Genomic DNA, 23,148 nt, shown 5'->3' on the forward strand with positions numbered 1-23,148 from the left:
AGCTAGAAGAAGTGGCCGGGGAGAGGGAAGTCTGGGCATCTCTGCTCAAGCTGCTGCCCCCGCGACCTGACCTTGGATAAGTGGGAGACAATGGATGGATGGATGGATGGTAGAAAAAAAGTCTATGGCAGAAAACAGGTAATTTTAAAATTTATATCCAAAGCCATCAGAGAAGAGTTGTGTGTGTCTGATGCGGCACAATGACAAGCTGGGCACCTGCTGTTGTCATTAGCTTATCATTTAAGCTGTTGGTTTAGGAGGAGCACACACACGCACATTTAGCTGAATATAATGGAGGCTTGCTCCTTAGAAATAACTTCTTTCTTACTGCTGCAGTTAGAAATACAATGCCCCTTCATTGTATTTTTTTTCTTGACCCTATAGGATGCCCGGTGGTAACCAGCCGTCTGAACAGATGCCAGTGTACCCAAATTCTGAGACATAACTGGATGTCCTTTTCTTCTGTTTTTAAGATTTCCAATTCGAGATGATGTGCAGTTCATGTTAGATTTGCTATTTCTACAGGTAAGACTACTGAGGCTTTCAGTTTCAGAAGTAATTTGTGCACAATTTCTGCAAAGCCTCCTCATATTTATTACTTGATCTGTAATATTTTGCTGCCTTGAATACTGACCTCTATGTCTGCTCACTCTGTCCAGTAATTAACACGGCTTTTTAATTTTAGACAGGAAAGCCTCAGAGTGTGAATCCTCACAAACACAGAGACTGAGGAGCATCAGTCTCAGCAGTCACTAAACAGGGATATTGTTCTGTTTTGCAAAATAACATTTATTTTCTTAAGTTACTGTGCTTTTGTTGTCGGATTTTGAAAGAGTCGAGACTTAATTTTAACTTAAAACAAAACTAAGGCAGGAGAGAAAAACAAAGATGTTTTCATGTAAGTACCGACACTTGAGCACATAACATTAGAAGTTCAGATATACAGAGATTGTAACTCAATACAGTATCTACTGTATGCGTAATGTAAAAGGAAAAAAATGATGCTACATATAATGACAGTTAAGTAACATCCAACAAAAAACCACAGTAATTTAAAAAAATATTATTAGTCAGACTTTACTCTAAGCAGAACTTTATCTATTGTGATGGTTTACTTTGGTAATAATTGATCTACAGGTGAACCAAGAAAGGAGGCAGAAAAAGAAGTAAGGGTACAATTTATTAATGTTTGAACTCCGTGAGTGAATATCTATGGCGTTTATGTTTTTAACAGTTACAGTGATGTAGAAGAGTCCGGTCGTGTTATGGGGCATCAGTTAAAGAAGAAGGACAGAGAGATGTGTGCCCTGTTGAAGTAGTGGATGGCCGCCTGCCCAGCACTTCTACAATCCTCCATCTCAATCTCTGCTCTGATGTTTTGTGCCTTTGCCAAGTGATCACGAGGTATTGGCCTTGTTTTTTTTTTTCATCTGAAATCTGTCTTGGTCTCATTACGCTGGCTGCCTGTCTCACATAGAACTGAGTTCAAGGTTCTATTAAATATATAGAAGGCTTTGAATATTTTAGACCCTGCCTGTATTTTGGAGTGTCTACTCCCAACATTTCTTTTCTGAAACGTTGCTTTGCTTTTTATTCCAAGATCAACCATAAAAACTGGCAGCTTTCTGTACTCATGCAACAAAATCTGGAATGCTTTGCCAATAGAGGACTGCCAGGCTACAAATGTCAAGCATTTCAAAAAACTTCAACAAGTCCACTTTTCTAATTTGGCTTTTTCTTAATTACTTACATTGGTTGTAACATATTAGAAATGGTACTGTGTACACTTTGTAAGCTCTGCACTGGGCACTAATGTCTGCTGTTTTTCTCTGTTGTTTTTTTCTAGTTTATTGCAATGGTGCCCCCCAGCGTCTCCACCGTCTGTTACATCAACTCCAACTGCCTGTGATAGAAGAAAAGTTCATAAGACGTCCTAAAATGGAATTGTGATTGGAGTGAGACAGCCACAATTATGTCTGCTGGGATGTGCAGAGGGGACTGTGCAGGCTTTGGTTTGGGACCCCCCAGAGGTGTATTATCTCCAGCATCCTTGAAAGCTGCAAGTTTGTCTTTGTTCCTGGCCATTTGACCAGGCAGTGTATTTATTACAAAGGACAAGGATCCCTCCATTTGCTTCTTATTTACTTTTATAATGCCTTCAATTTTCTGTGTAACCGTGTATTTCCATCCATCCATTATCCAACCCGCTATATCCTAACTACTGGGTCACGGGGGTCTGCTGGAGCCAATCCCAGCCAACACAGGGTGCAAGGCAGTGAACAAACCCTGGGCAGGGTGCCAGCCAACCACAGGGCACACACACACACAATAAGGACACAATATATACAACTTTATGAAAATGAAAAAATATATATACAATTAAAAAGTACACGAGGAAAATTGAAAGGTCCTTCTCCTGAAATATATCTGATGGTCAGATGGCCCTGTTGAAGAACACAAAAAGGTCTAGTTGGTCAGGATGATTGACAAAACAACGTCTCAGGGTCACAAGGTCACAGCCTCCCCAGGCCCATGTGGACATTCTCAGCAAGCATACTGTTGTAGTGTTAATCCAATCTTCTCTCTTCAGCACCACAGTCAGTTGCACAAGACTTGACCAGGGTGCATGGCAAAGGGCATCACTGGACAAAAAAAAAAGAAAACAGCAAAAAAACAATGGTTATTATCTGGTGTAAATCTTTCAAAGTGTATGCAGTACCATTCATAAACCAGAAGTAAATCATAAACTGATAGAAGTGGGAATTAAGCAGAGGTGAAGTTTAAAAAATGGAGTTTTAAAAGTATTTTGAAAGGTTTTTCATTTATAGCCGGCATTCTATATTTTTGGTATACATGTGCAAGCTGCTAAAACCAGTTCTTTCATAAGCAAATTAGTGGTTGTGAATTAAAGATTACACTGAGGAGTGTTGGGAGAGAGACAGTACCAAATACAGGAAGGGACTAAATTGTTCAGAGCTTTTTATGTAATGAATAGTATAGTACTTTAAAATCAATTGTGAAGGAGACAGCCATCCAGTTTATTAAAGCTAAGGTCAAGTAAATAAGCTTGGAATATGGAGAAAAACAAAATGTAAACAAAACAAGATACATTACCCCAGAATACTTGGCAATGACGCAGTAGATTCAGACCCATGACTCAAATGAAGGATTCTGGAAGCACTGGGCAGTAGCATCATCTTCTATTCCAACAGATATCACAGCATTCCTTCCTTCTTTAATTGCTGCCCTATCTTTCGGTTAAATTCTTCCACTTCACTAAGGCAAGTAAAATATAAAAATAATAAACAAGAAATATTTAAATGCTTACTTCAAACATTCATAGACTTGACTTTTACCTGATACTGTATTCTGGGCCACCAAGAAATACGTCTTCTGCCTCCTGTCCTGATACACCCTGTAGAGCAGCCAGGGCATGGATGATGGACTATCCAAAATTAAGAAAGAACAGAATACAAAAGTTGCTTGCATGTAACTGAAATATGACCACATCACATTATAAGTGAAGGCATACACTAATTACCCAGTAACAAAGCATAATACCCCTAAGAATGTGTGCTTTATTTTGCAAATGAAACAGCCTGGTTTTGTTTTTATTGAAACTCATACAATGAGAAAAACAACAGTTACTGGGATTGCGAGGATTCACACACAGAGTAAAATATTGTGGTCTAATGTTGGGGAGAAAAAAAATTGCATAGTTGCATAAGAAAAAACACATTTTAACATTCGTTAGTGGATACCAATTTACTTCTCTGTTTAAAAGAACTGTAAAATTTAGACACCTGATCTGAGATACATCTAGGCAGTTCAGATTTTCATATTGCCAAAAAGAGAAAACCTACTAATCCATTAATCAAGTATAAATCAGTAAATAACAGGAAAGTCCACCTGAGCAGTTTTTTTAATAACACAATTTATTAAAAGTTTTGCATATTTCAAAATATTCATGCGCGGTCATTGAAATCACCAGCCTATTTAAAACGGTAAATTTTGTAATATTCCAATTATTAAACAAAACGTCAGATAATCCTAAATATATTTAGATTATATTACAGTATATACTGTATTCTCAAAAACTGAAAAGCATTCAATAAACATTACATACAGTACCTTTAATCATAAAATTCACGGACACACGTCGTATTTCACTTTGCTCTCTGACCATTAAATTGTTGCTAAATTCTTCCCGTAAAAGATATTCTTTCAAGTCGTTGTAAAACTGAAAAGTCTTCATTTTTTCAAGAAGTGAAAAATATTCTTCTTCCCGGAGAAAAATTCAATATGCTCCTATTCTTTATGGCGTTCTTCTTTCCCCTTCTCACTCAAACGGCGGAAGTTCTATTTGTTAATGCAGACCGAGAAATTAAAATCCTGCGGTAACTTTTTTTCTCGTGTGTCGTAAAACATTCGACTTGCGCTGAACAAATCGGGCAGCGTCGTGAAATGAATTTTAATTAAGCGGAGAGCGCGTGCGCGAGACAAATCGGATGGAGACTCTTCTCGCAAAGTAAAAAAAACGCAGATCGTGCAGGGTCGTAACAGTTAAGCTCTGCGCATGCGCGCGCAAATTGGGTAGGCACAGCAGATGAAAGGCGTATTGAAAGGCTACATTATCGCACACTTTACGGTGCTGCCCAATCTGTTTAACGCATGCGTAAACACTTTACGGCATGTTAGGCTTTCAATACGCCTGCGCGCGCAAATCGGGTAGGCACGCAGATCGGGTAATGACAAGCCTTACCTATGAAATGTAATCCCCTGGGATCTGGTTTGGAGCGTACGCCGGTTTGTACAATCCCAAGCAGCACATTATTCATTATTTCACTCCACAGCAGTGCCACTCACAATATGGCGGCGACGTTGACATACGATGCTGCTGGTCATGCGCCGTCTAGTAATTCTATGTCTGTGGTTGTAGACCCGCAGTTGTGGACCCAAGTAGATATTGCTGCAGACCCGAAAGTGACGTCACTGTCGTTTCAGGACTAACTTCGTAAAATTACTTCTGGAAGGTTTCAACAGGTCTCGGCAAAGCCCGGAAAGTAACGTCAGGTCAAGGACCCATTCAGAAATTAAGCGATAAAAATGAGAAAGAAAACAGTACATCAAACCAAATAATACGTATCATTGTGAATTCTTAGGGTTTCTGCCATCACGGCGTGTCATACATCAAACTAAACAATATGGATCGTTCCTGTGAAATACACTATTAACATTTACGTTGTGTTCGGGTCTATGGGAACCATTTAACATGTCGGCAAAATTAAAATCATCAAGATCTGTGTTAATTCAAAAAAAGTTTTCGTTTACATTCATGAAATGAAATATACAATATAATTACAATGTTTGCACCACGTTAGAGTTTAGTAAAACGTCAATAATAAAAGTGATTACGTTTTTTAAAATATACTATGCATGTGTACAATATTGTTCTAAACCAAATAGAATAAACATTTAAGCTAATCTAATATTTTTAAACATGTATGTGAAGAAAACGGCAATACATACTCTACACTGAATTATGCTATATATTAATTGCCTTACATAGAACTGCACTAGTTTTTGTCACATATTATTATAAATGATGGGCCATCAAAAGAAAAAAAAATACTAATAACAACGCATTTTATTTATAGCACTCTTCCTATGCCCAAAATTCAGAAAGAACAACAGGACCTATATAACATTGGCTACAAATAATATCTTCACTAAATAAAGATAAATACAGGATATACAAAACATTCAAATAGAATAAAAGACAATAAACCAGACTAAAATACAACATATAATACTACAAAAAATCTTGAACAAATAACATAAATTGTGATAAAAATGCAAACCCTGAGTACCTGGACAGATAGAGGGGGTAAACTGAAAGAAGGTGCAGAGGACCGTAGTGGGCAGGTCAATAACAGAATGTGAGATTCAATCCTGTAAGAAACAGGGAGCCATGAAGGTGCAGCAGGATGGCTGTGATGTGCTTGTTGTTGTTGGTTCGTGTCAGGACTCTTGCAGTTGAGTTTTGAATCAGCTGGAGCTGTGATATAAGATGAGAAGTGGCACCTTCCAGTAGTGACTTAGAATAATCAATGTGGGATGTGATAAAAGCAGGGACAAGATTCTCAGCATTAGAAAAGGAGAGGAATGAGCAAACATAAGAAATGTAACACAGGTGGAAGTTTCTTAATATGGCTTAAATGGGTGAAACAAGAAAAGGAGGAATCAAAGTGACACCAAGATTCTATGCATTAAAAGAAAGTCTGATGAGATCATCACCAAGTATGGTTGATTAAGTTGTTAAGTTGCACTTTAGTGCCACTTTGCAGGAGTTCAGTTATGTTGCAATTTAATTTTAAAGAGTTTTGCTCTGTTCAGATTTTAATTTTAATTTAATTTCACTGAGGCAAGCTGTGAGTTGAGAAAGCTGTGATGAAGTGTCACTTTTAACACTGAAATAGATCTAAGCATCATATGCATAAAAATGATAGCCCAATCCAAAGCTATGAATAACATGCTCAAGGGGAAGCAAAAAGATACAGAAGAGCAGAGGATGTCATTTCATTAACAAAGGAAGTCAAATGGAGGAACTCCTGTGAGAAATTAAGGTATGAGGGTTGCCCTGGACATGATATACTGTAAGCTGTATGGCCACAACGCCACATGCGATAACTTTTACTTTTACACAAACTGGGACAGTAGCTCCTCAAGAGGAAGGTAACAATGCTTAACACAATAAGGAAAAATAAGCCAGAGCTCCCATCTCAACTGCTGGCCACACAGAATAGGCCAGTGAAAACATTAAAGTTTCTCTAAACAAATGACATATCCTTGGTGTACAATGTGATCTGCACAGGGATAGGAGATTCCACGGCCAGAAATGATAATGGACTATAATGCTACAGAAAGAAAAGTGAAGAATTTAGACAAAACATTTTGCTGGATGCTGGCCACAGGCAAATTTTTCAACATATTGAACATCTCAGAAAAAAATACTTTTGTCATCTCGACAACCTTGAACAGAGACTTCAGGGACAATAACAGGGAGAAGGAGACACAGCCTTCTTGAGGAGCAGGATAAACCATTGGTGACACCTAGCATGCTAATGGGATGACATGTGCCAAAGACCCCAGCATGTACAGCCATTGTGAACATTCAAGAGTCCAATCCACAGGGGAACCAATGACAGCACCCGTAGTTTGTATGCATAGTGAGTGTGTCTGTGTGTCTCACTGTGTTATTTTAGCCTGCTGAACTGTACAGTTATTACAGTATTGTGTAGAAAATGAAAATATTCAGTTCTGCTTGATAAACAAATAGAATGTGATCTGACGGTAAAGAGTAAACAGGTTATTTACATTGCTTGTTAAAATAAAGTGACCATCTGATTTAAAAAAAAAAATCCCTCGATAGTATATACGTAGCAAAAATGTAATCATAAGTTGAGATTCAACACAATTATTTTTCATGCTTCTCAAAGAAAAATTAAAATACGATATTTGTAAATTACTGCATTTGTGAAGGACTGAAGTGTGGGGCTATCCAAAACTATCATTGACTGTATTTCAGTAATTTGTGTAGTGACTTATAAAACCACAATATTACATTAAAATAAACTGATCAAAAAATTAAAGGACCACTTTTTAATCTGAGTATAGCATCAAGTCAGTGAAACTTGTGGGCTATTGATCTGGTCAGTTAAGTAGCAGAGGGGCTTGTTAATGAGTTTCAGCTGCTTTGGTGCACTAGAAGAGCAACAATGAGATGACCCCCCAAAACAGGAATGAATGGTTTAACAGGTGGAGGGAGGCCACTGACATTTTTCGCTCCTCATCTTTTCTGACTTTTTTCACTAGTTTTGCATTTGGCTATGGTCAGTGTCACTACTGGTAGCATGAGGTGATACCTGGACCCTACAGAGCTGGCACAGGTAGTCCAACTTCTCTAGGATGGCACATCAATACATGCCATTGGCAGAAAGTTTGCTGTGTCTCCCAGCACAGTCTCAAGGGCATTGAGGAGATTCCAGGAGACAGGCAGTTACTCTATTAGAGCTGGATAAGGTCCTTTGTAGAATGTCCTTAACCCATCAGCAGGACCGGTATCTGCTCCTTTGGGCAAGGAGGAACAGGATGAGTACTGCCAGAGCCTACAAAATTACCTCCAGCTGGCAGGCCACTGATGTGAATGTCTCTGAACTCTGACAAAAAGAAACAAACTTCATGAGGGTGGCCTGAGGGCCCGACGTCCTCTAATGGGCCCCATAGAGATTGATTGCCATTTGCTATAGAATACCAGAATTGGCAAGTCCACCACTGGCGCCCTGTGCTTTTCACAGATAACAGCAGGTTCACCCTGAGGACATGTGGCAGACATGAAAGGGTCTGGAGAAGCCGTGGAGAACATTATGCTGCCTGTAACATTGTTCAGCATGACCGGTTTGGTGGTGGGTTAGTGATGGTCTGAAGAGGCGGATGCATGGAGGAACGCACAGACCTCAATAGGCTAGCCAACGGCAACTTGACTGCCATTAGGTATCGGGATGAAATCCTTGGACCCATTGTCAGACACTATGTATCCTATATCATGTCCAGGGCAACCCTCATGCCTTAATTTATAATATAATAATTAAGTTATCTTAATTTTATAATAATATAATCGTATACGTATCACAGATCCAGCTGATTCAAAACTCAACTGCAAGAGTCCTGACACGAACCAACAACAGCGAGCACATCACAGCCATCCTGCTGCACCTTCATGGCTCCCTGTTTCTTACAGGACTGAATCTCACATTCTGTTATTGACCTGCCCACTAAGGTCCTCTGATTCTGTGCCCCACACTAATCTGTACCCTGTGAGTGACAGCAGAGCCTTCAGCTGTATAGCGCCCAGACTGCGGAATGACCTCCCAAAATTAATGAGATCAGCTGACTCCATTCATTTTTTTTAACTCATTTGTTTAGGAAGACATTAAACAGAGCTGACATTCTGCACCTTCTTTCAGTTTACCCCCTCTATCTGTCCAGGTACTCAGGGTTTGCATTTTTTTCACTATTTATGTTATTTGTTCAAGATTTTTTTGTTGTTTTATATGTTGTATTTTAGTCTGGCTTATTGTCTTTTATTCTATTTGAATGTTTTGTATATCCTGTATTTATCTTTATTTAGTGAAGATATTATTTGTAGCCAATGTTATATAGGTCCTTTTGTTCTTTCTGAATTTTGGGCATAGGGAAAGTGATACAGTAAATAAATTGTGTTCTTATTAGTATTTTTCTTTTTTTTTTCTTTTGATGGCCCATCGTTTATAATAACTGACAAAAATTAGAATAGTTCTATATAAGGCAATTAATATATAGCATAATTCAGTGTAGAATATGTATTGCCGTTTTCTTCACATACATGTTTAAAAATATTAGATTGGCATAAATGTTTATTCTAAATTGGTTTAGAACAATACTGTACACATTCATAGTACATTTTTAAAAACGTAATCACTGTCATTATTAACGTTTTACTAAACTCTAACGTGGTGCAAACATTGTAATTATGTTGTATATTTCGTTTTATGAATGTGAACGAAAAACTATTTTCAATTAACACAGATCTTCTTGATTTTAATTTTGTCGACATGTTAAATGGTTCCCATAGACCCGAACACAACGTAAATGTTAATAGTGTATTTCACAGTAACGATCCGTATTGTTTAGTTTGATGTATGAGACGACGTGATGGCAGAAACCCGCTGAACATAACAATGATACGTATTATTTGGTTTGATGTACTGTTTTTCCTTCTCATTTTTATCACTTAATTTCTGAATGGGTTCTTGACCCGACGTTACTTTCCGGGCTTTACCGAGACCTGCCGAAACCTTCCAAAAGTAATTTTACGAAGTCAGTCCTGAAACGACGGCGACGTTACTTCCGGGTCTGTAACTGCGCGTCTACAACTGCAGTGACAAACATAGACATATATAGATAGACACCGCATTCATTGTGTAGCCCAAGGATTGTTTGTATTAGTCGAGGTATAGCTGCGATTCTTGAGAGACAATCTACCAAGAATTATAGAAAGGATACGGGTTTGAATCCCACTCATGGCACATTGCTCAATGGAAGAATATACAGGTATCTCTAAAATAAATTTAAAAAAAAAACTTTCTCTTAAACAAACGGTGGTTTGAATCCTACATTGCAGAAGTTGTTGTTTATTATTCTTTTTTGATTAAACAATAACTGTTTAATGAATGATTGATTTGTCAATGAACACATGGACAAAAGGCATAATTAAAATAACACTTAAAGAAACTGCCTGCCCATTCTATTGTATCATAATTATCTTTTTATATAATACGCAACCGTGACTGTTCGTTTGTCTGTCCAGGATTTTAAATCACCTGTAGCTCGCAAACCGTTTCACCTATTGACTTGAAATTTGGTACGCATATACTACGTGACGTCTACTGTCCCTTTCGGGGTGATGATTTTTATTACTTTTTCATTTTTATTTAATTATATTGTAGAAGGACTGGCTCCAGCAGACCCCCGTGACCCTGTGTTCGGATTCAGCGGGTTGGAAAATGGATGGATGGATATACTGTATTGTAGAATCAACTCTTGGCAGCGCGCAGCAGGGCGGCCGTGCAGCGCATGCGTATGGGCGCCGTTCTCATTCCCTACCACCTTCGCTAATCATTCTTGACGCAGATTGAGGACTTAACGTTTAAAGCTCTCCACTGTGTTGCTCCCCCCTACCTCACTGATCTCCTACAGACTTACACTCCTCTCGTTCCCCCAGATCCTCATCTGCAGCTCTACTTTCTGTACCACACATCAAACTCTGTTCTATGGGACACATTTAATAACACATTTTAAAACTGCCCTCAAAACTTATCTTTTCAAACTGACATACCAATTGTGAATTTTGCACTGTTACTGCCAGTTATCTTTGTTTGTCTTTCTTTCAACAGGGAAATGATACACTCAATGACAAAAATAAACATTTTTATTGTATACAAACTAGCTTAATAATTTATGAAAACATTTCACTCATTCCTCTCTCAATCTCTCTCTCTCTCTCACACACGCACACACACACACCCACACACACACACACAATGTGGTTACTTAAATATATACAGGATAGGATCTAAAATCCTTGAAACAGAACTGTCTAGCTTTTTCTGTATGTTGCCACTATGTAATTTGAGAGTATTCAGTCTGGAAATATGGTGAGCCTTAGTTTGTGGAAGACAGGCACAACTAAAGACATGAGCATAAAATGATGGTTGTCAATTTCAAACTGTGTTTACTTCATGTGCTCCTTGAGATGAAACACATCATCTGAACCAATCTCAGTCCGAACAAAACTGATTGATCAAAGATACACTGACAGCTTGTCCTAATGTCAACTGTCAGATAACACACTCAGCTACTTTGACCACCTTGACTGTACCCTGAGAAGGAATCATCAAACCTCCTTTGTTTTTTAATGTGAGCAAGTGGTAGCTTTGATCATATGATGCCGGTACAGCATCTGTTACCAAACTAGCACGACACACATTACAGGACAGCTTTCTCAAAATCCCATCCAAGGGGTACCTCCCACTGCTTCCTGAGGTGGATTTCTTTGGGAAACCTTCAAAGTTTGAGAAATGTTAACAGCTAACAACAATCTACATAGTTAGTGACTAAATACGTTTAGCCAAAACGTTGTTTGGAGGCTCACTTGAGCACATAAATGCATAGCTTTGCTAGCTTAGCCTGGCGTAGCTAAAGTTAAGATTATAAAATGGGATTTTCTAATGGCCAAATATAACCAAAACAATTGTTCAGCCTTACCTATGGAAATGTAATCCCCCGGGATCTGGTTTAGAGGTACAGCGGTTTGTACAATCCCAAGTAGCACATGCATGAGGCATCTTTATCCATTACTTCACTCCACAGCAGTGCCACTAGCAATATGGCGGCAACGTTGATGTACGATGCTGCTGGTCATGCGGCGTCTAGTAATTCTATGTCTATGGCTCAGAGGCCCAGTTGACACAATACGTCAGCGCGTCCGCCATATTGTGAGTGGCAAAAGTGCCATTTAAACTAATACAGGGAGATGTGGAAACCGGGTTTTCTGATGAATAAACAATAACGTTTAAAACAGTATCGTTTACATACAACAGATTTTGGTGAAATGTTTAAATGCAATTATTTATATCCATTTATACACTAATAATAGCAATTATTAAATAATAATAATTATTGTTATTATTAAATAATTCTTCCCATATACGTAACAATTCTCGGACTGCCTTCTTCCATCTCCGAAACATTTCTAGACTTCGTCCTGTTCTTACGCAACACAGTACTGAAGTATTTGTTAATGCCCTAGTCACCTCACGTATAGATTACTGTAATGCTATTCTATCTGGCATCCCACAAAAACTTATCCATCTCTTACAACTTCTTCAAAATTCTGCTGCCAGGATAATAACCTGTTCTAAATCCACTGAACATATTACACCTATTCTCTCTCAACTTCACTGGCTTCCTGTTAACTACAGAATATAATACAAAATACTGCTCTTAACTTTTAAAACATTTCACTGTGTTGCTCCCCCCTACCTCACTGATCTTCTACAGACTTACGCTCCTCTCGCTCCCTCAGATCCTCATCTGCCACTCCACTTTCTGTACCACACATCAAACTCTGTTCTATGGGAGCTTGAGCGTCCTCTCATGCTCCTCAACTCTGGAATTCTCTTCCCTCTCATATATGTCAGCTCGATTCAATAACACATTTTAAAACTACCCTCAAAACGTATCTTTTCAAACTGGCATATCAATTGTGAATTTTGCATTGTTACTGCCAGTAATCTTTGTTTGTTTGCTAATTATTGCTTTTTGATTTATCATTCTCTTGTTTTAATTTTACTAATGTTGTTTAATTTTATTGTAAAGTGACATTGAGTGCTAAGAAAGGCGCCTATTAAATAAAATGTATTATCTATATATATAATTCACTAAACCGCCGACAAGTAAGACGCCAATGGCGCACGCAGGAAGGAGCCACGCCCACCAACTCAAAGACCATTGGATACAATGACAACTCGCAGAGCCACGCCCACCAACTCGGACGCGATGACTCGGAAAAAACGCCGTCATTTATGTTCGTCTGTGCTACAGTACACATGCATCTCTGAGCCACATTGACTTTTTGGTTACGACGCACAACCGCGTGCACCATAGCAAACTGTTTTACACGCTACATACAGCAATTCGCATCTGCGACAAACATGCGTCTTCTTAGATGGTCTTGCAGGAACACGGAAGACATTTCCCCGCCCACCAACACTCCTTTTTCCCCGGCCCGCGTCTACCCTCGCTCTTTAGGCATTCACACTGCCTGCTCATGTGCCCGGACGCAAAAACTCACCGACCACCCAGTTAGTCCCTTTCGTCTGTGCTAGGAGTCCACATGCACCTCTGAACCACGTTGACTTTTCATTATTCTTTTCAGTTACGACATCCGACCGCGTCCACCATTGAAAACCATGGGAAAGGAACAACGAAGCCCCACCCAGAAACTCTACCCCTCCTCCCACGTGATCGGGAACGCACCTCAGAGCACTGCCCGCCAACTCGAACAGCTCATCAAACACATACTCACTCGCTTTGGTCTGTGCTGCTGTCCAAATCCAGCTGTGAGCCACGTTGACTGTTCTTTTGCCCTCCATGGCTACCGCTTCAAATGTATTTCATGGAAACAACACTTCTTTCAAAGAAATTCCTGCATCAGGTAACTGTTTGTTTCTATCAGTCGGGTTTTTTTGGAAAAATGTCATTGACGAAACTGTTGCTCTCAAACTTTGCAACATGGCTGTTGGCTTTGTTTGCCAACATTGGGATAACTTCGGCGACGTGGTGTCCGTTGTTGTTAGTCACAGAGGCATTGTTATACAGTCTGCTCAACAATACGCCGACTACATGAATACGTCCGGAGTCTATGGTGGCGAGGCAGAAATTGTGGCAATGTCCCAAATCCTTCCAGCTACTATCAGCATTTACTTCCAAGAACGTCCTCATGCCTCTCCTCGAGTTTACAGTCCGGCCCAGCGTCTCTCCATATCCCTGCTCTTTAGCGGTCCTTTGGATCATGGGCATTACGAGGTTCTCATGCCTCTCAAATACACACGTGATAACCTTCTGGTGACATCTTTTGACACTGTCGGAATGTGCACACAGGGTGCACATCCACTTGCTCGCAACACTAATGTGACGTCATCTGCCCACTCTCCTCTTCCTGAAAAACATTTCAAGATACACTCCCCTGAACACACGCATTCCACACAGGACTTTTGATGCACCTTTTGTTCCAAAATCTTCTGAGTGCAGAGATATCTGAACGTACATTTAAAAAAACAACACTAAACGAATTATGCAGGCTGCAACAAAATGATGAAAGAACGGGCGCATTTTTTTCACACAAGCTGGGTGGGTGGGTGTGTGTTGGTTAGTTAATTAGTTACTAGAAGAACTTCAAGATTTAATACACAAGCGGTAACACTGCAAAAGCAGCCCAAACCAGAAAAGACGGCTGGCAAAAAGTGGCCAACAAATTAAACACGTGTGCATTGTACTTACTGAAAGCAGCGTTACGGATTTTGCAAATGTTCATTTTTTTCCCTCTGTTTAAAAAACATTAAAAAAGCAGCGTGATTATGCGGTGTATAGTACGCCGCGGGTTGGTATGCAGCGTGTAAAACAGTTTGTTTGTCGCGGATAATTTGCCTTTTACTTTAACACGAAGACAATTTCCTGTTAGATTTGCCTTTGCGATGACAATTAATAAGGCACAGGGCCAAACTTTCAAAAAGATATGCATGTATCTGCCAAAACCAGTGTTCAGTCATGGACAGTTGTATGTTGCTCTCTCCAGAGTTCCATCTTTTCATTCACTTACTGGTATGCCTGCAGGAACACGTGCATTGAGCGAGCGAGAGACACACACATACAGGCGCACGCACGCGAGAGAGAGAGCGCTGGACACAAAGAATAATAATACTTCATTACATTGATATAATGGTGTTGTCAGTATTCAAAGCGCTATCCACACAGGGAGGAACCGGGAAGCGAACCCAAAATCTTGCACAGTCTCCTTACTGCAAAGCAGCAACACTACCACTGTGCTACAAGACAGTTAAAGAATTCACTGGGCTCGATTTTGTTTTCATTTCTGTTTGGACAACTGTGTCATTCAGGAAGTGTTCCACCCATCAATACATAATTATGCGGCGTATGCTACACCGCGGGTTGGCTAGCGGGTCATACGCTCACACTGATTACGTCCCTGCCCTTTGTACACACCCCCCCCCCTCGCTACTACCGTGGTCGGGTGACTTGGTGGATTATATATAGAAAAGCAGCCAAAACCGCAAAGAACAATGAAAAGTCCACGTGACTCACAGGTGCATGTGGACTGTGCAAAGAGGAAAACGACTCAGGTGACGAGTTGGGGGTGGGCACATGAGCAGGCCAGTGAATACTGAACAAGAAATCAGCAGACTAGCATGACGGAGGGGGCGGAATGGGCGTCCTTCCCCTCTCCTCCCGTTCCGCCCTCCGCGCCTGAGTGCCATCCACCCCGATCCCTCGCTCTGGGAGGAGAAGGCGCGACGGAGGTCCGCCAGTTTTCAGTCACGGACAATTGTATGTTGGTTCGTTCCATGCATTGTTACAATGTTACTTTTCTTGGTGATTTATTACATTACCGATTTTTCAAATGTTCATTTTCTCCCTGTGCTTAAAAATCATTAAACAAGCGGCCTGATTATGCGGCGTATGGTATGCCGCGGGTTCGCTAGTTATTATTAATTATTGAGTCGAAAACTTGACCAATGTCTGAAAGTCAAAATAGTAAGACTGCAACTGGCAGTCTGGTCTTTCTTTTAACAGTGAAATGATACACTCAATGACAAAAATAAACAATTTTATTGTATACAAATTAGCTTAATAATTTATGAAAACATTTCACTCATTCATCCCTCAATCTCTCTTTCTCATACACACACACAATGTGGTTACTTAAATATACAAAGGATAGGATCTAAAATCCTTGAAACAGAACTGTCTTATAGCTTTTTCCATGTGTTGCCACTATGTAATTTGAGAGTATTCAGTCTGGCAATATGGTGCAGCCTTAGTTTGTGGAAGACAGGCACAACTAAAGACATGAGCATAAAATGATGGTTGTCAATTTCAAACTGTGTTTCCTCAATGTGCTCCTTGAGAAAAAACACATCATCTGAACCAATCTCAGCCCGAACAAACTGATTGATCAAAGATACACTGACAGCTTGCCCTAATGTCGACTGTTCGATAACACGCTCAGCTACTTTGACCACCTTGACTGTACCCTCAGACGGAATCATCAAATCTCCTTTGTTTTTTAATGTGAGCAAGTGGTAGCTTTGATCATATGATGCCGGCATGGCATCTGTTACCAAACTTGCACGGCACACATCACAGGACAGCTTTCTCAAAATCCCGTCTAAGGGCTACCTCCCACTGCTTCATGAGGTGGATTTATTTGGGAAACCTTCAAAGTTTGAGAAATGTTAACAGCTAACAACATTCTACATAGTTAGTGACTAAATTTGTTTAGCCAAACCGTTGTTTGGAGGCTCAATTGAGCACATAAATGCATAGCTTTGCTAACTTAGCCTGGCGTAGCTAAAGTTCAGATTATAAAATGAGATTTTCTAATGACCAAATATAACCAAAATAATTGTTCAGTTTAACTATGAAATGTAATCCCTGTGATCTGGTTTGGAGAGTACAGCGGTTTGTACAATGCCAAGCAGCACATGCGTGAGGTATCTTTATCCATTACTTCACTCCACAGCAGTGCCACTCGGAATATGGCGGCGATGTTGACGTACGATGCTGCTGGTTATGAGGAGTCTAGTAATTCTATGTCTATGCTTGTCACTATCCGATCTGTGGTGCCTGCCCGGTTTGCGTGCACATGTTTATGCATGCGCAGAGCTTTACTATTACGACCCTGCCCAATCTGCGTTTTTTTACTTTGCGACATAAGTCTCGCGCACGCGCTCTCTGCTTAATTAAAATTCATTTCACGACGCTTCCCGATTTGTTCTGCGCATGTCTAATGTTTTACGACACACGTCACTCATCAGGTTTGAATTGTACTTGCGAGTCATTTTTGTGTTGTTGTTTATCTCCGTCTGTAAGTGGACTTCTTACTGGAAAAGATGGCAACTTTTGAATTTTATAACGTGCTGGAAGAATATTTGTTGCCTGAAAATTGTAATTCCATTTGAATGAAGAGGGAGTGAAATGAAATGCGACTTATGTCCGTGAACTTTATAATGGATATGTATAGCTTTTTGTAAGTACATCGTATCGATGAAAAAGGCAATAAGGATTTTCATTTTTAGTTGCTATACGATATTGGTAATCTCATGGTTTAAATGTGAAAGTCACGTCATTTTCCGTATTTGGGTTAATAGATGCATTTCATTTATTTTGTAACACCCTATTAGCATTTGGTGGTGTGTTTCCTTTAACATTTGTTTGCATTTTTCATCTTAATGAGTGAACGGCATGCTAATAATTAAGCAAAACAATGTAATCGAGGTGTCGAATTTGGAATAGAATGAGGAGTGCACGACTAGCACTCGACCGATGTAAAGTGTGCCCTCCAAAGCCATCGGTATTTTTTATTATGTTGATATCAGATTACATCATTACAACAGTTTTTCCATAATAAAGTTAACAAATATATAATCATGAAGGCTAAATTACATACAAGAGTAGCAATAGCTAAGTTATTACAAGAAAGCGAGATGCAGATAATAGGATTACGAATTGTTAATGAAGCAGATCAGAATCTTACACGTTTTAATTATTTTAGTGTGTTTTCTGTTTTTAAAATCTATTTCTAGCATAGTAATGTCCATACAGAAAAATGTAACAGAGGGTCTAACGTTCTGAACTTTACACTTATGAATAGGAAATTTAACAGCAATTTTAGGAAACCACAGTTACTCCATTTTCTAACATTTAGTCTTCGAAATTGTATACAGAAGAAGTACAAGAATTAAACTGAGATATTGGTTTGTCATTCAAGACAGTAACAGAAATAAATCTTTATAAGAAAATTTGGAATAGGAGCAGAAGTAAAAGAAATGTGAGAGGGGATTTGTCTTCATTTGTACATAAACTACATTTTGGCGATATATTAATGTCATACTTATGAATTAATTTGATAGTTGGGTACTATTTATTCATAATTTTGAAATGGATTTCTTTGACCTTGTTTGGAGGAAAAAATTCTATGGCAGAAAACAGGCAATTTTAAAATTTATATCCAAAGCCATCAGAGAAGTGTGGTGTGCCTCTGATGTGGCAAAATGACAGGCTGGGCACCTGCTGTTGTCATTTGTCATTAGCTTATCATTTAAGTTGTTGGTTTAGGAGTGTACACACATTTAACTGAATATAATAGAGAAGGCTTGCTCCTTAGAAATAACATTTCTTATTGCTGCAGTTAGAAATACAATGCCCCTTCATTGTATTTTTTTTCTTGAACCTATAGGATGCCCGGTGGTAACCAGCCTTCCAAGTGGCTGAACAGATGCCAGTGTACCCGAATTCTGAGACACAACTGGATGTTCTTTTCTTCTGCTTTTAAGATTTCCAATTCAAAATGATGTGTAGTTCATGTTAGACTTGCTATTTCTACAGGTAAGACTACTGAGGCTTTCAGTTTCAGAAGTAATTTATGCACAATTCCTGCAAAGCCTCCCCATATTTATTACTCGATCTATAATATTTTGTTGCCTTGAATACTGTACTGTATGCTTGCTTACTCTGTCCAGTAACTAACACTGGCTTTTTAATTTTAGACAGGAAATCCTCAGAGTGTGAATCCTCACAAACACAGAGACTGAGGTGTATCAGTACCAGCAGTCACTAAACAGGGATGTTGTTCCGTTTTGCAAAATAACATTTATTTTCTTAAGTTACTGTGCTTTGTTGTTGGATTTTGAAAGAACCAAGACTTAATTTTAAATTAAAACAAAACTAAGGCAGGAGAGAAAAATAAAGGTGTTTTCATGTAAGTAATGACACTGAGCACGTCACATTTGAAGTTCAGATATACAGAGATTGTAACACAATATCTACTGTATGTGCAATGTAAAAGAAAAAAAAATGCTGCTACATATAATGACCATTAAGTTGGGGTTCTTTCAAAATCCAACAAAAAACATAGTAATTACTATTATTAGTTGGACTTTACTCTAAGCAGAACTTTATCTATTGTGATGGTTTACTTTGGTAATAATTGATCTGCTGGTGTACCAAGGAAGGAGGCAGAACAAGAAGTAAGGGTACACTTTATTGACGTTTGAACTCTGTGAGTGAATACCTACTGTGTTTATGTTTTTAACAGTTACAGTGAAGTAGAAGAGTCTGGCCGTGTTATGGGGCAGCAGTTAAAGAAGGAAGGAGAGATGTGTGTCCTGTTGAAGTAGTGGCTGTTCGTCCTGCCCGCACTTCTAGAATCCTCCATCTCAACCTCTGCTCTGATCTGTTGTGCTTTTGCCAAGTGATCATGAGGTATTGGACTGTTTTGTTTTTTTCTTCTTCTGAAAACTGTCTCAGTCTCATTACACTGGCTGCCTGTCTCACATAGAATTTATTTCAAGGTTCTAGTAAATAATTAGAAGGCTTTGCTTATTTTAGGCCCTGCCTGTATTTTGGAGTGTCTGCTTGTGACGTTGCGGGTTTGCTGCATGCTCCCGTCTGCTGTCCGGGAGCCCTTAACCCAACACCATCGGTAATGTTACCGATGAGCTAAGCAGTGAGGCAACAACATAGCAAGGGGATGGTCCAAAAGTGCAAAGTGCTTTTGTTAAAACAGAACAAAAAAAAATGTTCAAATTAAATAAATGCAGTGCTTCCAAAAAGAGTCATTCTTTAAATAAATAATCCATTAAAACAAAACGTCGAGGTAAAAATCAATAAATAGAAAAAAAAAACAATCCTTTAAAAACCAAGGTTAATACACAATGCTGGTAACAGTACATTAAAACATTTACAGAGCCCGGTGCTTCTTGTACCCTGGCATCTCTACCGCTTCTCCCATCTGGGCCCCGCAGCAGGCGAGTCACTTTCTCAGCAGCTGACCTTCACTCCGCTCGACCGGGTCTGAAGGCCTCCTGATTCCTGGCTTCGGTCGCGCACTCATCCTAGACCGAGACTTGGTTTCCTTGACGACCAGGACGCTCACGTCAAGGACTTCACCCACCAAGCCTCCTGACTCCCGCTGCCTTCCTGGCCTTAGGCAGCCAGTCGTTCCTCTGTCGGTCACTCCATTTCCTTCCTACAATGCTCAGCGGGAGTGACCACTTCCTTCTGCCCCCACCGAGTGTTGGCCAAACACCCATTCTTGGGGCTCACCTTTCAGCTGCCTGGCTGCGAGCCTGCACGCACTCGCTCATACTCTCTCTCGCTCGCTCACACCAGCTCTCTCCACCCTGCTTCCTGCTCTCCAGCAACCTCCGTCTTTCTTTCTCTTTCCTTTCATTTTCCTTTTTCCCTCTAGTCGACTTGTGCTTCTATTTTATTAAGAGGGCATAGCAGCTGCGGCAAATTAGCAGCCCCAGGAACAATCACGGATGCAGGCGGTCTCTTACCTGTGCACGTACAGTAGGTGAGAAACGCCCACATCGCAAATCGCCCTGAGAACTGCTTCAGCCACAGAACCACCACGCCCCCTTGCAATCACCCGCGATGATTATTTAATTTAAACTGGCCTTTGATGGGAGCTGGGGACCCACTATACCACACTGCTCCCAACATTTCTTTTTTCAAACGTTGCTTTGCTTTTTATTCTAAGATCAACCATAAAAACCGGAAGCTTTCTGTACTCATGCAACAAAATCTCGAATACTTTCCCAATAGAGAAGTGCCAGGCTACAATTGTCGATCATTTCAAAATTTCTAATTTGGCTTTTTCTTAATTACTTGCATTGGTTGTAATAGATTATAAGTGGTACTGTGTACAGTTTGTAAGATCTGCACTGGGCAGTAACTTATGCTGTGTTTCTCTGTTGTCTTTTTCCAGTTTATTGCAATGATGTCCCCCTGCATCTCCACTGGCTGTTACATCAACTCAAACCGCCTGTGATGCCGGAGAGAAGAAAAGTTCACAAGACGTCCTGAAATGGAATTGTGATTGGACTGAGACGGCCACAATTATGTATGCTGGGATGTGCAGCGGGGGCTGTGCAGGCTTTGGCTTGGGACCCCCAGAGATTTATTATCTCCGGCAACCTTGAAAGCTGCAAGTTTGTGTTTGTCCCTGGCCATTTGACCATGCAGTGTATTTTTTATAAAGGACAAGGACCCATCCATTTGCTTCTTATTTACTTTTGTAATACCTTCAATTTTCTTTGTAACTGTATATTTTTGTAGAGCAATTTGAGCTACACTTGTAAGCAAAGGTGATATAAAAATATTATTAGTGAACAAATGTTAAAGGACAGATCAGGAAAAATGTCAGCTTAAATAGAACACATTTTTTATGGAATATTGCTGGATAATAACTCATTGACTCTGAGTAGTATCTTGTTCATAAAGCTAAAGTAGCATTTTTCCTTTTTTGACAAATTTAATGATTCACTTTTACTGTGTTCAAAACCTTGGCTAACATTTTTTTTTAATACCAAGGTATAAAAATCTGTAAAATAGGTTTGTGTTCCCTTTCCCTAATAATTTTTAGCACATCCCCATTGTTGGCCATTTTCATTGTGTGTGTGTGTGTGTGTGTGTGTGTGTGTGTGTGTGTGTGTGTGTGTGTGTGTGTGTGCATGTATGTGTGCGTGTGTGTGCGTGTGTGTGTGTGTAATTTTTTTTTGACAAACATTGTTCACAGATATTTCACTTTTGTTATTTTTTAAACATACCATTTATTTATTCAAAAAAAATTTCTGAAAAAGTGTATTGTCTTTCTTCTTTTAAAGTTATAAAAATGAACTGGCTCTGTATCAATATGGGTGAATAAAACCATTCACATGAGATGAATCTGCACACAAACAATGGTATGTTATGTTGTTTAAACTTGTAAGAAAGAATGTCACTGCACTCTGTTCACATGGTGTTAATCATAAACTGAACTATTTCATGCTGTTTAAATTCTGATCAGTTACTGCAGAATATTTTGTTTTACAGCTGTTAAATTCAGTTCAGTTTTATTGTCTTAATAGATAAGTTTGGTTTCTCAGGGGGGTTTTACAGAGACACCTTGAAACAACATTAAAAACACATCACTAAGAACAAACCTGAACTACAGCAACAAGCATTTACTGTAAAAAAATTGAAGTGATAACAGCTCATTCACTTAAGTCTGTGGATGTAAAGTTAAATTTCTTTGTAAGATTAATAGCTGTTGGAATAAATGAGGATTTGAACCGGTGGCTTTATACTCTTGATTCCTTCAACATCTGACCTGATTGTACAACTGAGAATGAATTAATGAATTTTAACAAGTGGACTGTCACCGTTAACACTAAGGGGGACAGTCAGCACAAAGAAATGCAACACAGTGTTAATTCTTTTTTGTTGAAAAAGGACCATTTATTTCTATAAAATTGGTTGGCAACATTAGGTTTTGTAAACCTGATGCCTTAAGTCAAATGGCAATTTTATTAATAATAATTGATATAAAAAGATATTTTTAAACAAACACAATTTGTCCATAGAAGGATATTGCAACAATAGATCAAAACAGAAAGGGGCTTTTATATAATTTATTACGTGAGTGGAAAAATAAAAACACTACAGACGTATATACACACACAGTAACTGCCAAATAATACCAAGAGTACACAACATGTGTTTCGCCCTAATTGGGGCTCATCAGGTGTGCACACCTATGCTTCCCCTTACGGTGATCGAACCTTGGATGTCAACATTACGCCACGAAAGCTGCTTTGTTTATTTTTCAGAATTAATATTTTCATTATGGTAAACTAATGTGGAACTAAAATGAGTATACCGTAATGTCAAGTTGTAAATCGGCATGCACAGTTCAGATTGAGC

General features: G+C 39.3%; 3 long non-coding RNA genes across 3 annotated transcripts; 1 reads left to right on the top strand and 2 right to left on the bottom strand.

Moving 5' to 3' along the window:
• The first annotated feature begins 404 nt into the window (after positions 1-404).
• LOC127529577 (uncharacterized) lies at positions 405-1,979 on the top strand. Its single transcript, XR_007936197.1, has 3 exons — positions 405-525; positions 1,235-1,404; positions 1,847-1,979. It is a non-coding gene; the product is annotated as an uncharacterized LOC127529577 (long non-coding RNA).
• A 56-nt stretch (positions 1,980-2,035) lies between these two features.
• Positions 2,036-21,788, bottom strand: LOC127529578 (uncharacterized). Its single transcript, XR_007936198.1, has 2 exons — positions 21,489-21,788; positions 2,036-2,156 (listed from the first exon to the last, which is right to left on the bottom strand). It is a non-coding gene; the product is annotated as an uncharacterized LOC127529578 (long non-coding RNA).
• LOC127529582 (uncharacterized) lies at positions 2,879-4,473 on the bottom strand. Its single transcript, XR_007936202.1, has 3 exons — positions 4,132-4,473; positions 3,357-3,445; positions 2,879-3,276 (listed from the first exon to the last, which is right to left on the bottom strand). It is a non-coding gene; the product is annotated as an uncharacterized LOC127529582 (long non-coding RNA).
• Positions 21,789-23,148: the final 1,360 nt, after the last annotated feature.

The sequence above is a fragment of the Erpetoichthys calabaricus genome, chromosome 11 (genome assembly GCF_900747795.2).
Source record: "Erpetoichthys calabaricus chromosome 11, fErpCal1.3, whole genome shotgun sequence".
NCBI lineage: Eukaryota > Metazoa > Chordata > Cladistia > Polypteriformes > Polypteridae > Erpetoichthys > Erpetoichthys calabaricus.